This window comes from Bufo bufo, chromosome 1 (genome assembly GCF_905171765.1).
Source record: "Bufo bufo chromosome 1, aBufBuf1.1, whole genome shotgun sequence".
Lineage (NCBI taxonomy): Eukaryota > Metazoa > Chordata > Amphibia > Anura > Bufonidae > Bufo > Bufo bufo.
The window spans coordinates 553,042,788-553,058,100 of NC_053389.1; the positions used below are offsets into that span (position 1 = coordinate 553,042,788).

Genomic DNA, 15,313 nt, shown 5'->3' on the forward strand with positions numbered 1-15,313 from the left:
TTAATTATTTAGGAATAGAGCTGTATATGTAATTGCATAATCACTGAATACCATTTACCACTTTATGATTTATACGTTTTGAATATGCATAACCTTCTGCATTGTATGTATACATGGCTACAAGTATATGGCTGTATGTCAGTAGTCTCAATAATATGTTGTTGATCCAAGCATTGCCTCTGTAACAGCCTCTACTTTTTGTAATTATTTTCAATTAGATTTTGAACATACTTGGGGAAAGTCACATCCATTCAACCATAAAAGCATAGGTGAGGTTGGGCACTGATGTTGGTTAGTAACTCACAGTTAGTTTTACAGTTCATCCCAAACACTTCATACTTAAGTGCCTATACAAAATAATAATCTTTATATGTATTAAGGCAGATTGCCTGGATTTGTGGGAGGGGCTGAGGTCCGCCTCCAGCCTATTTAGGGCACTCCCCTTACCTGGCTCCTGCATCATTGAGGTCTGAGCTTTGGAGAGAGGAGGTCGCTTGTGGAGTGTCTGGAGAGTTGCCTGCGAGTCGCTGATTTTCTGGGAGTTTTTCGTTGCCATCAGTTCTGGATTTGGAGCATTTCGGTTCTATTTTTCCGGCTTTACTCAGGTTCACTGTGTGTCACGTTTGCCCGTTAAACTGCGAGTCATCCATACGGTGCAGCCGGGGCCTCACGGTTGCCCCCTGTACCGGTTCATTTTTATTTCATTTCATCATATGCTGCACCAATGTCACTGTTTTCTCGTACAAGTCACCAGTATTTCATTTCTGTCACGCCTTGTTCATGCACAAATTTGTCTACACCGTACCACTATTCCGGTCGGCACCCCTGCTGCAGGCATGCAGTCGTTCCTGGGCAATCCCCCATTTCTGTTCATTTCATTTCACCAAACGCTGCACTAATGTCACAGCTTTCTCGCCCAGGTCACCAGCATTTCATTTCTGTCATGTCTTGTTCATACATAAATTTATCTGCACCGTATCACCACTTCGGTCAACACCCCTGCGGCATGCAGGCAGTGGTTTTCTGAGTCATCCATACGGTACAGGCAGGGCCTCACGGTTGCCCCCTGTACCATTTCATTTCATCATACGCTGCACCAATGTCACGGTTTTTCTCATACAAGTCACCAGTATTCATTTCTGTCACGCCTTGTTCATGCGCAATTTGTCCACACCGTACTACCATTCCGGTCAACACCTCTGCAGCATGCGGCAATGGTTTCTGGCCTAATCCCCCATTTCTGTTTCATTTCATGGACGCTGCGCTAATGTCACGGATTTCTCAGTCACGAGCATCTCATTTTGTCATGTCTTGTTCAAGCAATCCCACAGAAACAACACTGCGGTCAGCACCCCTGTGGTTCCAGGCTCGTTCCCCATTTCTTTTTCAGTCCATATCACCCCACAATCACCCACATTCATGCCCCCCCCCCCCCCTCATGTTCATGTGCACGGCTGCAGGAGCACAAATGCGTATGAGTTATTTCATACGGTACAGGCAGGGCCTCACGGTTGCCCCTGTACCGGTTCATGTCATCAATGCGCACCAATGTCACGGTTTTCATACAAAGTCACCAGTTTCATTTCTGTCACACCTGTTCATGCGCATTTGTTCACAAACCGTACCACCATTTCGGTCAACAGCTCTGCAGCAGACGGCCAATGGTGCCTGGATCAATCCCCCATTTCTGTTGTTTATATCACACACGCTGCACCCATGTCACGGCTTCTCGCAGCAATCACCGGCAGCTCATTGCTCATGCCTATTCTGGCGTCTCCCCACAGGACCGTCACTCCGGTCAGCTCCCTGATGGTTCCAGCCCCATTCCCCATTTCTGGTTATTTCATTTCACCCCTCAACATCCAACATTCATGCCCTCCTCCCCCCCCCCCCCCCTCCTCGTATTCATGTACACAGCACAGGGGCCAGCTGCGGTACACCCGGCACACCCCCCATTCATTTCAACCTTCACTGGGCTTACCGCTGCACAGACATCCCCTCCCCACCGCCTCCTGCCTGTTTTGCCGCTCCTCCTGCCGCGCGGCCGATGGCGCCCGGCCGCGTCCTGGTGCCTGGTCTGCGCATGCGCTGCCGGGGTTCTGCGCATGCGCGGCGATTTTGTCGGCGCATGCGCGGTGTCCCGGCGGCCGTGGGGGGACTCCGGACGAATGGGGTCAAACTAAATGGCTTTTCATTTTCATATGCTCCCAAATGTTACTCCTTACAAACAATCACATAAACTTCCAAGCATGATCCACATGATTCACTTAACTTCGCCAGCAACGTTCATGGCCCCCCCCCCCCCCCGTGTATTCACGTGCGCAGCTACAGGGGCCAGGGGCGGTGCAACCGGCACACCCCCTATTCATTTCAACCTCCTCTGGGCTGACCGCTGCACAGACATCCCCTCCCAACCGCCTCCTGCCTGTTTTACCGCTCCTCCTGCCGCGCGGCCGATGGCGCCCGGCCGCGTCCTGGTGCCTGGTCTGCGCATGCGCGGCCGGGGTTCTGCGCATGCGGGGGGCCGCCGTCGGACGGCAGGGGGGCCTTCCAGCGCGCCCCTCCAAGTCATATATCGCCCCAACAAAAGCTCAGGGGGCACCGGACACACAGGGGGCCCCTCCTGCGCAGGTTGCAGGGGGGGCTTCCAGCACGCCCCTCCAAAGTCAAACATCACCCCAGCAGCCCCACACAATAATTATAAACAAAAAAAAAAAAAAAACAGGGGGGAGGAGTTATCGTCTGGTTACTAATAAAGAAAAGAAAAAAAAAAAAGGGGGGGGGAAGAGATATCAGCTGGTCACCAAAAAAAAAAAAAAATAATAATAATTAAAGGACACAGACCAATACGTTCCATTGGATTGCAAAACGCACATTCCCACTTGTGCACGGCCATGCGCCACGCGCTGGTCTCTTCTCACACCAGGCGCAAGCTATCATTTCATGAACAACCGTCATGATCCTCCGGGTCATGCATATGTTCCATGTACATTGTCACATTTCATCAAACTATTTTATGTCTACCCTCCCCCTTTTTCAGGCGGTCAACCTATATTGTATTTTGCACTACCATGTATCCGGAGAATTTTTTCTTACCATCAGGTACGTTCACCTGCTTATTTAACAAAGTCTTCCTTACATTTCGAATGATCCCGTTAGGGTCAGCGTGCTGGCTTTAGGGGCACCATCATCCCACTAGGTTACCCCCTTCTTGGCTTCGCCAGCAGTTAGTGGTCCCGCGAGGCCGACACCCCGCCTCAAACGTACAGAGGCACCCGCCCAACGCGCCACCTCGTTAGTAAGCCGCCTCGCGTGTTGCATAGAGAGGGCCTCACCTGTCACTCCCTTCCCCTAGTCCTGTCTTACAGTCACCGAGAGGCCAACGCTCCTGCCACTACCACAAGTGGCCTCATTAACCCCTCGCGCCAAATCATAGGTAGAGCCTCTCAAGCCGCTTGGCAAATTAGCAGGGCCTCATCTGTCACCATGCAAGTATAATTTTTTCGCCATCCGGCCTAGCTAGCTTGCCAGCACGATCCTGTGTTTCCCCAAGCTAATCAACTGTTTTGTTTTACCATGTCTCTGGAAGGGATAGAGAACTTCTCCCTACCTGGCACCCCTGCTAGATCCGTCACTGCTACCCAGGGAGACGGTCTAGCCAGTCCAGCACCCATCAGATCCTGGACAATCCCGCGCATAACGACGGAGTTAAGGTGACGGCTTGTTCCTTTCCCCGCCACGGCGAGGAAAGCAGAGCTTTTCCGGCTGCTGCGCACGCCAATCGATAACAGGGAGGCAAGGGAAGGACCTAGCCAGTCCAGCACAGGGGATATACATACCATGCTGTCCTCTCTAAATGTCATCCATGTCTAAAGTCAACGCCAGGTTGGAGAGGCTGGAATCGGTCACTGCGACCCTCTCCTTGGCAGGGCCGGCAGCGTCACCGGCGCCGGCCGGATTGCCAGTGATCACGTCGACCGTTAGCCTGGAGGACCAAGAAGTCAGCCCGGCGCACATAATACCGGAGGAGGAACCTGGGGTACCCATCGCCACCAAGAAGACAGAAGGGCCAGACACGGTCATCACCTTTCCTGGGTACCCAGTTGGATTCAGCCTCAATGCAAGCCAGTTTGCCATCCGGGAAGATCCAGGACATTCTCGCCCACATAGACAACTACCTTCAACTCAGCACCGGCAACCGCAAAGAACTGCAGTCCCTGCTGGGCTCCCTGATCTTTGCCATGCGCATCCACCTCAGGGTCGCTCATTTATATCACGGCTTCTGCACCTCTCCCCTTTTTTCCTACACGACTCGCACAGGTTGTCCCTGGATGCCCACGCTGCGGCAGGTCTGGGCATGTGGGGGAGATTTCTGTCCACCTGGAATGGCGGGAGCTTGTTTCTCCCTCAGCCGTCGGACTCTTCCCCCTCTATCTGGTCAGATGCGGCATCTACCACAGGCTTCGCGGCCATTTTTGGGAACGATTGGCTGTGGGGCAGCTGGCCTCCTGCGGTCCGGGGTTTGGAGGGATTCTCCACTGCCTCAGCGCTTTTCAAGATCTACCCCATCGTGGCGGCTGCCGTAGCGTAGGGTCATTCATGGGCAAACATGTCGGTCCGGTGCTATTCAGACAACCATACGACCTGCCAGTTCATCAACAGGATCGTTCCAAATCTCTCACAATCGTGAGGTTTCTGCGGAGACTTCCTTGGTTGGCCGCTTGCAATGATTTCTTCTTACATTGTTTCCATGTCCCGGGGGGTGTGCAATACGGCAGCTGACAATCTGTCTTGCGTCAAATTTCAGGCATTTCATCAAGCTCTCTCATCAGCGTCACCCACGGCCTCCATCACTCCATTTCAAACAGCTCATTCTGGATTAGAAGGCATCATGCGGCATAGCCAGTCTTTGTCCCACTTAGCACTATCAGACAATACACATAGAACATACAACAGAGCGTTCACACTATTCAACAGGTCCCTGTTGGAACACAACATCACGCACCCTTTTGTCATGACGTCTCTTCCGGGGTTGCTTCTTTTTGCCACCTCAAACTCAAATGTCACACAACACCATCAAACTATATCTCACTGGCATTTCAACATCATATGCTAATCATACACCCCAATAACATCAGCTTCATGTCCTCGCACCAGATCAAATCCATACTCAGAGGTATTCAGGAAACGGAACCCGCACGTCCAGCCCAGAGGCTACCCATAATCAATCATATCTTCAAAGCATTATCCGACTTACTGGACGCCACGCCTCTTGAAACAGATACCAACTCCATCATCAAAACGGCAATTTACTTGGCCTTCTACGGATTCCTGAGTTCCGGGAAATTCACTACAGCCTCCATGACCCGAACCTCACCTTGTCTTCTTGTCTCCCACTTGTCAAAACACATGGTTCACTACATCCTGTCCTTACCTCACTCCAAGAATAGTCAGCACTTACCCGTCAACATTTCATATTACCCCACGCACAACAGATGGTGTCCAGTCAGGGTCCTGCATGCTTACAATCAGCGTCACAAGTTCTACCCTCTCAACTGCTACTTCAACTACATGGTTCGGTACTCACCACTACCACCTTCATGACCCATGCCGGGTCATCCCTCACACAACTAGGCCTCAACGCAGCCAACTACTCAGGGCACTCCTTTCGCATTGGAGCCACGTTCACGGCCTCCAGTGCCAACATCCTCACTCATGTCATCAGGGAATTGGGGCGCTGGGAGTCATCCGCTTACGCGCAATACATTCCCAATCCAACACAAGAGTTAAGAGTGGCTTTCCAAAACATGTCGGGTCAAGCTATTGATACATCAATTGGCTACAATAAACTGGTTTATTTCCATTTTTGCCCTCTTCTTTCTCAGGCCTACCTCATCCTCGGTTTCGGCACACCACAACCGACTGCACTCATTCCCTGCTTTCCCAGGGCTCTTCACTGTACTACCGTAAGCCCCTTACACAAGTATTAAGGCAGATTGCCTGGATTTGTGGGAGGGGCTGAGGTCCGCCTCCAGCCTATTTAGGGCACTCCCCTTACCTGGCTCCTGCATCATTGAGGTCTGAGCTTTTGACCCTCCCACCACTCCACTCATTTACAACTCATTTCTTCCATATCTTTTCCTTGGGTAGGCCCTCTTCTTTCTCAGGCCTACCTCATCCTCGGTTTCGGCACACCACAACCGACTGCACTCATTCCCTGCTTTCCCAGGGCTCTTCACTGTACTACCGTAAGCCCCTTACACAAATATATATATATATATATATATATATATATATATATATATAATATGTGGGCAGAAGGTGAAGCGTGGCCAGGGTGCCAATGTTGGCACCACGGCCTTGCGTCAACATCTGGAGAGTCACCATAAAGTGGCTTGGGAGAACCTTGGCTCCGATGTGGTGGTCCAGTCTGCTGCAGCAACCGCTGCATCACCCAGTGGCACGCTGCACCCGATTTCAGGCAGTCAAGCCTCCACTACCTCAGCCGAAGGGAGCTGTCTGTCGCTATCATCGTCTGCTGTTCCTGATGCTCCTGCTCCTCGTCAGTCATTCCGTCAGCAATCGATCACCGAAGCGATTGCCAAGAGACAACAGTATGCGTGCACGCATCCAACGGCGCAGAAGCTGAACATGCTCCTGTCCAAGTTGCTGCTGCTTCAGTCCCTCCCTTTCCAAGTGGTGGACTCTGCACCTTTCAGAGAACTGATGGCTTGTGCCGAGACGAGGTGGAGAGTCCCAAGCCATCATTTCTTTGCGAAAAAGGCAGTACCAGCCCTGCACAAACATGTAGAACAGAAGGTGGGCCAGTCCTTGACCCTGTTGGTGTCTGCCAAAGTGCACGGCAGCGCCGACCTGTGGGGCTGTAACTACGGTCAGGGACAATACATGACCTTTACGGCCCACTGGGTGAATGTGTATTCTGCACAGCCACACCAGCAACTTGGCCAGGTGACGCCGCTTCCGCCTCCACGTTGCCACGCCGCTGGTCCTGCGACAATGTCCGCCTTTGCCTCCTCATCCTCCACCGTGTCCTCAGCCTCCAATGCAGGGACAATTCACAGTGCCCCTCCAGCATACCACATGTGCATGGCACGGCAGTGTCACATTGTTCTGCACCTCATTTCCCTGGGCGAACGGAGTCACACAGGGGAGGAACTGCTCCATGTCCTTCAGCAAGAAATCGAATCCTGGCTTTATCTGCGACAACTGAAAATCGGAACCATGGTAACCGACAACGGGAAGAACAATGTGTTGTTGCTGCGTCAAGGAAGGCTGAGCCATGCGCCCTGCAAGACACACGTGTTCAATCTGGTTGTCAAGCGGTTCCTGAAGTCTTCCACCCATCTGCAAGACATCCTAAAAATGGCCAGGAAACTTTGCATGCACTTCAGCCACTCGTACACCGCAAAGCACACCCTCCTTGAGCTGCAGAACGGCATCCCCCTTATGCGACGTTTCCACCCGTTGGAATTCCACCCTATATATGTTGGACCGACTATACCAGGGCTGGCCAACCAGGGGCGCTCCAGCTGTTGCAAAACGACAACTCCCAGCATGCCCAGACTGTCTACAACTATCAGCCTACAGCAGGGCATGGTGGGAATTGTAGTTTTACAACAGCTGGAGAGCCGCAGGTTGGCCAGCCCTGGACTATACGAACAGAGAAAGTCCATCAACGATTTCTTGATGATGCAAGCGGATAGGAGTGCTCCACTGTGTAACTTCTATGTCAGCCAGTGGCAGCTCATGCGTGACACCTGCCGTTTGCTCAGGCCTTTATTTGTCAGTCGCCAGGACTACGGGATGAACTACGTCATTGTACTGCTTCATGTCCTGGAACAGATGCTGGTAACAATAGCTGGTCATAGGACAGGAGACGTGGCGCCTAGATCTCACGGCCACATGAGCCCTGTAGGGGCTGGACGGGAAGAGGAGGAGGAGGGGGAGGAGGACATTGGAGCACAGGCAATGTGTAGAGAAATGGGTGGTTTTTCTACTCAGCTGACAGGACAGGAGGAGCAGGAGCAGCCAGAGGAGCTACAGGGCGATGAGGAAGATGAGACAGAGGACCCGGACACACCGTGGCAGTATGCAGTGAAGATGGAGGCAGGGAGTTCCCCCGATGCATGCTCACTTGCTTGCGTAATGACAACTGAATTGTCACCATTCGGCAGAGGGATGACTTCTAGCTCTCCACCTTGTTGGACCCTCGCCAGAATGGGGGCCTTTTTTACACCCACCGAGAGGGAGGACAAACTGAACTACTACAGAGAAATCCTATTTAGTCAGTTGGCCACTGCCTATTTGCGCCATCATCCATCCTCTCGCAGGTCTGACCGGGGGCCCTCTGCGCTCACGTTCCACTGCCATGGCTGCTGGGGAGGGGTGGCAGGAGCAGTACCAGCTCCATCAGCAGCAGTCTGAGTAGCTTTCTTCACCCGCATAGTGAAGAAACTACTCACCAGCAGCAGCAGGTAGACCTGGAGCAGGGCCTGAACCAGCAGGTGGTGGCATACTTGGACAGCACCGTGCCAACCCACAATGAAGATCCGCTGGACTACTGGGCAGCCAACCTGGATTTGTGGCTGCAACTAGCAGAGTTTGCCCTGGAAAATCTGTCCTGCTCAGCCAGTAGTGTGGCATCAGAGCGGGTGTTTAGTGCGGCAGGGCCCATAGTTACCCCAAGGAGAACTTGCCTGTCCACCCAAAATGTGGAGAGGCTGACCTTTGTCAAGATGAATCAGGCGTGGATCAGCCAGGATTTCCAACCACCAATTCCTGATGCATCAGATTAGATCATCCATGGTGCCATACCAACACTTTGATAGAAGAGGCCGGTTTCTTCTAACTACCTGTCTCAGCTACTACTTTGGTGCTGCAACCTGCCAGATGCCACATATCTGATGCCAAGTTCTCCTTCTTTCACCCACCTTCGTCAGCGGGTACTGGTATTGCCACCCACCGTCCAACTCTGTTACTGGGTCACTTTGTGGTCTCCTGATGCAGCTGCTGCTGCCATCTCCACACTATGTCACCTTTCCACTCTGTGGTATCCTCCTGCTGCTGCCATCTCTACATTATGTCACCTTGCCACTCTGTGGTCTCCTGATGCTCCTGCTGCTACTGCCATCTCCACACTATGTCACCTTGCCACTCTGTGGTCTCCTGATGCTCCTGCTGCTACTGCCATCTCCACGCTATGTCACCTTGCCACTCTGTGGTATCCTCCTACTGCTGCCATATCTACATTATGTCACCCTCTGTGGTATCCTCCTTCTGCTACTGCTGCTGCCATATCCACATTATATCACCTTCCCACTCTGGTCTGATGATGCTGCTGCCGCCATCTCCACACCATGTCACCTTGTCACTCTGTAGTCTACTGATGCAACTGCTGCTACTGCCATCTCCACACAATGTCACCTTGCCACTCTGTGGTCTCCTGATGCTGCTGCTACTGCCATCTCCACACTGTCACCTTGCCACTCTGTGGTATCCTGCTGCTGCTGCCATCTCCACACTATGTCACCTTGCCACTCTGTGGTCGCCTGATGCTGCTGCTACTGCTATCTCCACACTATGTCACCTTGCCACTCTGTGGTATCCTCCTGCTGCTGCTTCTATCTCCACACTATGTCACCTTGCCACTCTGCAGTCTCCTGATGCTGCTGCTGCTACTGCCATCTCCACACTATGTCACCTTGCCACTCTGTGGTATCCTGCTGCTGCCATCTCCACACTATGTCACCTTGCCACTCTGTGGTCTCCTGATGCTGCTGCTGCCATCTCCACACTATGTCACCTTGCCACTCTATGGTATCCTGCTGCTGCCATCTCCACACTATGTCACCTTGTCACTCTGTGGTATCCTCCTGATGCTGCTGCGGTTTCCGCCACCCCCACACTCTGTCATTGGGCCATTCTGTGGTCTCCTCATGCTGCTTCCACCTCATCAATATGTTATAGCTCTATGGACTTCTCATGCTGTTCCCACCCTCCCCACTTCATGACTGGGCCACTATTTTGCTTTTCCGCCTCGCTGATATCATCATTTATTTAACCTTTCTTCTGATCTGTCAGAAGGAAGGAAAAATGAGACGCACAACGGATCCCGTCTGTGCAACAGCTATAAGGCCTGTATGGTCCTATCAGAATTGGCTTATGATTTGGTAGCCAAAAGCAGTAGTGGGTACAAAACACAGAAGACATGCAAATATTCCATTCATGTGTCATCTCTGTTTTAGATCCACTCCTGTTTTCTTTTTGGCATTAGCAATACTGATGGATTATTGAGCAAATGCTGACCGAGTGAAGGCGTATGCTCCACAGACAGGATCCGTATTTTGTGGGTTATTGTTCTGACGGATCAGAGAAAAGGCAAATTAATCAGTGACGTCAACACAAACTTACTACTGACACCCTCTCCACTTTGTCAGGGGGGCTCTACTTGTATAAGCGTTTAATGGAACAGGTTCTGTAGACAGGGTGTAAAAGGAGTGCGCTTCTTCTTGACACTAACGTAGACCTGTAAGGCCGAGTTGATACTTGAGTTATTTGGTCAGTTTTGGCCCCGTGACTGCCCAAATAAGTGAAGCATGCAGTGATTCTAAGAGCGACCGCTGTCATGTGCATGTCATACTGACTCACGGTATTATTTCACTACCACAGCAGACTACCTATGCGTGTTACTGCAAGGCACAGTGTTCTACACAACTAAAAAGGCTCTCTGCAGCCCTGAAATAACGTAATTCGACGCAAATTAATTCGGATCAAAGCAAATTTTTCCCCCAAAAATTGGCGAATCGAATTTTTTTAAAATTCGCTCATCTCTAATGGTAAGCTCTTGTGAGCCAGGCCCTTCGTGGTTAGAGTTGGAATTGTTGATTAGTTTGCTAATCTGTAATGTCTAAAATTTGTCTGTACATGCACCCTGGATTGTAAAGTGTTGGCATTATATATATATATATATATATATATATATGGCCATGTTGACCTCTTCCGGCAGCTTCACAAATAACTGCCACACCCCCGAGTACCTAATTTCCCCCCCAACACTACTCACTGGCTGACTGCTACTGCCGCTGCTTCCGTGAACCCATACACCACTCCTTTACGGGCAGGTAGGCTTCTGCAAAGCGGGTGGTCTTCCCCATGCCTGTTTGGCTCCCGACTTCCCACTGCTGCCACCCTCTGACTCCCGACCACGCTAGCAACTTGCTGGCTCAGCCTCTGCCTGACGGGCAAGCTGCCACCCTCTTCTCCTGATGATGACGAAGCCCCTTCTTCACCCAGCTCCCAAGTGCGATTGGCTTCATCATCATCGAGTAGTGTCTGCACGTCACTGATGTCCTCCTCAATGGTCTCTGAGTCAGGAGCCTAGCCACTCACAACACAAGCTCTTCCGCCACTCTCCTTATCACTACTTGCACACCTAGCGGAGGAAGCGGCGGATGTCTTCTCCAGATCTAGCTGGGCAGTAGCTTCTGACTGTCCTCTATTAGCTCTTCCTCACTGAAAAGTGGAGCTGATCCCACAGCATATAGTACTTCTCGCGGTGAGGAACAGAAAAGGACAGAGGCAGGTTGAGGACAGGTGAGGGCACAGGGCCTGCTCCCGGGCCATGCCAACTAAGAGTTGTCTGACGAACCCACCGACTGTCGGCTGGGGATGTCTGATGTCACTTGGGATGACGTGGATGACTGAGTTAACCAATCAAAAACCGCTGGGTTGCTGGTCAAGACACGACCGCTAGATGACTCCGGGAGCTCAGGTCTCTCGCTGCGACTCCTGTTGCCACGCCCCATTACTCTGCTGCGACCTCTGCTTGCGCCAGAAACATTTAGGCCTCTGCCACTCCTCTGTGTATGCCAGACATACTTGTAGCTGAACTAAACAAACAAACACCCCTAAAAGCGACAAATATATTTTTCTTTTTGTACTGAAATAGGCCACTAAACGCTTTCACCACAATTAACTGCAGAAGTGAACTGAGAATATATTTTTCTTGTTTTACTGAATTAAGACCCTATACCTGTGATGGCTAACCTCCGGCACTCCAGCTGTGGTAAAACTACAACTCCCAAGATGTACACTTGCTTGGCTGTTCTCAGAACTCCACAGAAATGAATGGAGCATGCTGGGAGTCGTAGTTTCACCACAGCGGGAGTGCCGGAAGTTAGCCATCACTGCGGCCTATACGCTTTCACCAGAAATAACTGCAGAAGTGAAATGCGTATATATTTTTCTTGTAGTACTGATATAAGATACTAAAGATACTAAGATATAAGCCACTAAAGGCTTTTCAACATAGCACTTGCAGCCCATTAACAAATGGCTGGAATGACAGAGCTATCTAATGGCTCTTTGGATCCCCAAATAATCTTTCCCTGCACTTGTAAATAGCTTTCCTATCAATGTCCCTAGCGCCTTCTGACGTCTCTCTTTGCACTAAGATGCTGTGAAATGATTCCTCCTTATCCTTTCCCTGCACTTATAAATCATTATTTTATTTTTTTTCACAATCAGGTTTTTCCAATTGCTATCCCTAGCGCCTTCACACGTCTGTCCCTGCACTCTGAACACTGGAAAATGTCTGACTCTAAAATGGCCACTGTATTTATGGGGCTGTGACATCACAGGGCTGGCTGGCTGCTGATTGGCTGCATGCAGACATGTCAATCTGTGTGATCCCACCTTCCCAGAGTTCCTTGCCCCATATCCTCAGTCCTCACACGTGTAGCCACCATTTTAGGAAAAATGCGATTCGTTACCACGAAGCGCAAGGAAATTTGCATTCATTCCACTTTGTCAGCTTCAATTCGCTCATCTCTACTTACCATCTATGAGGAAACCAGTAACACAAAAGCTAAATGTGCTTATTTTTACGATGGTCCAGACATTTTACACATAAAGCTACATTAGCCAGTCACAAGCCAGTATCTGTGTATGCCAGATATATGTATGTGTATGTGTTTGGGGGGAGGGGTGCATTTGTATTAGAAGGGAGATAAACAGAGATAATCAGATTAGGGAATATGATAATCTTGCCTAAAAAGGGAGACTGTGGATATTGGGAATTAAAGGGGTTATCCAGGAATTAAAAAAATGCAAATATTTAAATATTATTTTATAATATATATATATATATATATATATATATTCATTCACAAATACCTTTCATTACTTAGAATGGCTTGTTTTGTCTAGGGAGCAATCATTAGGAGAAATAAAATGGCCACCGTCCTATCAGTACACACAAAACCTGTCCTAATCACAAAAGAGGATAAGTTACTTCACCACAATGAACCACAGTGCTGCCTCATCCTCCTCTGTGTTCTGCTTGTCAGGAATCATGATCCTGAATATAGGTTAATCTCTGTGGTAATGGAGATGATGAGGAGACATGAGAGGAGGGTGAGGTGTGGCTAATGAGCAGCAGCACTTGTTTACAGTCTCCATTACCACAGCTCCACATTACCACAGCCTGTCCTGTCCATCCTCTCTGTACTTCATGTCTCCTCATGAACTAAATTCCCCAAAGATTCAGCTGACAGGTAGAGAGGAGGAGGAGAATGAGGCAACTATTTACCTCAGTGTTGTAAAGTAACTTGTCGTCATGTGTGATCAGGACAGGTTTTGTGTGAACTAATGGGACAGCGGCCATTTTGTTTCCCCTGATGATTGCTCCCCAGACAAAACGAGCCATTATAAATAATGAAAGGTATTTGAGAATATATTTATAATAAAGTAATATTTAAGTATTTTCATTTTTTTAATTCCCGGAGAACCCCTTTAAATTATTTGTCTGTGGTGGCACATTTTAGAGAACTGGTGCAGCCAAAGTAAAGTCTTGAAGATGGGGGTTGGACATTCAGATTATGGAGTATGTCAGTCTTAGGCCTCATGCACACCACCGTTGTGTGCATCCGTGGCCGTTGTGCCGTTTTGCCGTTTTCAGTTTTTTTTTTCACAGACCCATTGACTTTCAATGGGTCCGTGGAAAAATCGGAAAATGCACCGTTTTGCAGCCACATCCGTGATCCGTGTTTCCTGTCCGTCAAAAAAATATGACCTGTCCTATTTTTTTGACGGACAACGGTTCATGGACCCATTCAAGTCAATGGGTCGGTGAAAGAACACCGATGCACACAAGATTGGTATCTGCGTCCGTGATCCGTGGCCGTAGGTTACTTTCATACAGACGGATCCGAAGATCCGTCTGCATAAAAGCTTTTTCAGAGCTGAGTTTTCACTTTGTGAAAACTCATATCCGACAGTATATTCTAACACAGAGGCGTTCCCATAGTGATGGGGACGCTTCTAGTTAGAATATACTACGAACTGTGTACATGACTGCCCCCTGCTGCCTGGCAGCACCCGATCTCTTACAGGGGGCTGTGATCCGCACAATTAACCCCTCAGGTGCTGCACCTGAGGGGTTAATTGTGCATATCATAGCCCCCTATAAGAGATCAGGGGCTGCCAGGCAGCAGGGGGCAGACCCCCCTCCCTCCCCAGTTTTAATTTCATTGGTGGCCAGTGCGGCCCCCCCCCCGGACCCTCCTCCCTCCCTCTATTGTATTATTTTCATTGGTGGCAGATGACAGATCATTAAGCAATGCGCCGCACAGACCTGTCACTTACCAGTAGGAGGAGCTCCCGGCCGGTCACAGACAGCGCAGCAGGTAAGTATGATGCTTCTAATATTGCTAAGTAACCATGGCAACCAGGACTGCAGTAGCGTCCTGGTTGCCATGGTTACCGATCGGAGCCCCAGCGATTAAACTGGGACTCCGATCGGAACTTTCCACTGCCAACAATGATCGACGGGGGGGGGGGGGGGGAGGCCGCACACTGTGCCACCAATGAAAATAATACAATAGAGGGAGGGAGGGGGGGCCGCACACTGGCCACCAATGAAAATAATACAATAGAGGGAGGGAGGGGGGGCCGGGGGGACCGCACACTGGCCACCAATGAAATTAATACAATAGAGGGAGGGAGGGGTGGCCGTGGGGGGTCTGCCCCCTGCTGCCTGGCACCCCCTGATCTCTTACAGGGGACTATGATACGCACAATTAACCCCCCTCAGGTGCGGCACCTGAGGGGTTAATTGTGCGGATCACAGCCCCCTGTAAGAGATCGGGTGCTGCCAGGCAGTAGGGGGCAGTCATGTACACAGTTCTTAGTATATTCTAACTTGAAGCGTCCCCATCACCATGGGAACGCCTCTGTGTTAGAATATACTGTCGGATCTGAGTTTCACGATCTAACTCATATCCGACAGTATATT

At 50.3% G+C, this 15,313-nt stretch overlaps 1 protein-coding gene across 5 annotated transcripts in view; it reads left to right on the forward strand.

Moving 5' to 3' along the window:
• PIK3CG (phosphatidylinositol-4,5-bisphosphate 3-kinase catalytic subunit gamma) overlaps positions 1-15,313 on the forward strand; it is a 113,518-nt gene that overhangs the window by 56,560 nt on the left and 41,645 nt on the right. The gene's annotated exons all lie outside the window — the stretch shown is intronic.